Raw genomic sequence first — 2,608 nt, 5'->3', positions numbered from 1 at the left:
TTTACATACTCTGTCCCTTCATTGTATTTAACCTTATTTTTTGTATATACATAAGTTTTTCTTTCTTTAAAAATTTTGGGATACAGTTTCTTTTAACAGACCAAAATATACCCTAAATCTAGTGTATGGCTTTGTTCTAGTCTCCCACCTGATCATGTTCTCTCCTTTTTTTTTTGTTTTTTTGTTTTTTTAAATTTTTCTTCTTTTTTTTTTCATTCAACTTCTTATCAATTCCTTTTTTAAAATCTTTTTTAATTTTCATCTTTACAGTCAGATTCCATCCCTTCATCGTATTTACCCTTATTTTTGTATATATGTAAGTTTTTCTTTCTTTAAAATTTTGGGAGGCAGTTTCTTCTATCAGACCAAAATACACCCAAAGTCTAGTGAGTGGCTCTGTTCTATTCACCAGCCTGATCATATTCTTTTTTTTTTCTTTCTTTCTTTTCCTTCTGGTTTTGGGTCTCTTCTGATTTGTTTAGTGTATATTTTTCTGGGGTCATTGTTACCCTTTTAGCATGTTGTTCTCTCATTCATCTATTCTTCTCTGGACAAAATGACAAGATGGAAGAACTCACTTCAAAAAAAGAACAAGAGGCAGTACCGACTGCCAGGGACCTATTCAATACAGACATTAGTAAGATGTCAGAACTGGAGTTCAGAATGACGATTATAAAGATAGCTGTGCTTGAAAAAAGCAAAGAAGATACTAGAGAATCCCTTTCCGGAGAAATAAAAGAACTAAAATCTAACAAAGTCTAAATCAAAAAGGCTATTAATGAGGTGCAATAAAAAATGGAGGCTCTAGCTGCTAGGATAAATGACAGAGAAGAGAGAATTAGTGATATAGAACACCAAATGATGGAGAATAAAGAAGCTGAGAAAAAGAGAGATAAACAACTACTGGATCATGAGGGGAGAATTCAAGAGATAAGTGATATCATAAGAAAAAACAATATTAGGATAATTGGGATCCCAGAAGAAGAAGAAAGAGAGAGAGGGACAGAAGGTATATTGGAGCAAATTATAGTGGAGAACTTCCCTAATTTGGGGAAGGGAACAGGCATCAAAATCCAGGAGGCACAGAGAACCCCCCTCAAAATCAATAAAAATAGGTCAACACCCCAACATCTAATAGTAAAACTTGCAAGTCTCAAAGACAAAGAGAAAATCCTGAAAGCAGCTTGGGACAAGAGGTCTGTAACCTACAATGGTAGAAATATTGGCAGCAGACCTATCTGCAGAGACCTGGCAGGCCAGAAAGGACTGGCATGATATATTCAGGGCACTAAACAAGAAAAATATGCAGCCAAGAATACTATATCCAGCTAGGTTGTCATTGAAAATAGGAGGAAAAAAAGCTTCCAGGACAAACAAAAACTAAAAGAATTTGTGAACACAAAACCAGCCCTACAAGAAATATTGAAAAGGGTCCTCTAAGCAAAGAGAGAGCCTAAAAGTAACATAGACCAGAAAGGAACACAGACAATATACAGTAACAGTCACCTTACGGGCAATACAATGGCACTAAATTCCTATCTTTCAATAGTTACCCTGAATGTAAATGGGCTAAATGCCCCAATCAAAAGACACAGGCTATCAGATTGGATAAAAAAACAAGACCCATCGATATGCTGTCTGCAAGAGACTCATTTTAGACGCAAAGACACCTCCAGATTGAAAGTGAGGGGGTGGAAAACCATTTACCATGCTAATGGACACCAAAAGAAAGCTGGGGTGGCAATCCTTATATCAGACAAATTAGATTTTAAACCAAAGACCATAATAAGAGATGAGGAAGGACACTATATCATACTTAAAGGGTCTATCCAACAAGAAGATCTAACAATTGTAAATATCTATGCCCCTAACATGGGAGCAGCCAATTATATAAGCCAATTAATAACAAAATCAAAGAAACACATCAACAATAATACAATAATAGTAGGGAACTTTAACACCCCCCTCACTGAAATGGACAGATCATCTAAGCAAAAGATCAACAAGGAAATAAGGGCTTTAAATGACATACTGGACCAGATGGACTGCACAGATATATTCAGAACATTCCATCCCAAAGCAAGAGAATACACATTCTTCTCTACTGCACATGGAACATTCTCCAGAATAGATGACATCCTAGGTCACAAATCAGGTCTCAACTGGTACCAACATATTGGGATCATTCCCTGCATATTTTCGGACCACAATGCTTTGAAACTAGAACTCAGTCACAAGAGGAAAGTTGGAAAGAACTCAAATACATGGAGGCTAAAGAGCATCCTACTAAAGAATGAATGAGTCAACCAGGAAATTAAATAAGAATTAAATTCATGGAAACAAATGAAAATGAAAACACAACTGTTCAAATCTTTGGGATGCAGCAAAGGCGGTCCTAAGAGGACAGTATATAGCAATACAAGCCTTCCTCAAGAAACAAGAAAGTTCTCAAATACACAACCTAACCCTACACCTAAAGGAGTTGGAGAAAGAACAACAAATAAAGCCTAACCCAGCAGGAGAAGAGAAATAATAAAGATCAGAGCAGAAATCAATGAAATAGAAACCAAAAGAAGAGTAGAACAGATCAACGAAACTAGGAGCTGGT

The sequence above is a fragment of the Halichoerus grypus genome, chromosome 6 (genome assembly GCF_964656455.1).
Source record: "Halichoerus grypus chromosome 6, mHalGry1.hap1.1, whole genome shotgun sequence".
NCBI lineage: Eukaryota > Metazoa > Chordata > Mammalia > Carnivora > Phocidae > Halichoerus > Halichoerus grypus.
The sequence above is the reverse complement of the archived record's forward strand: the minus strand, read 5'-3'. Positions refer to the sequence as shown.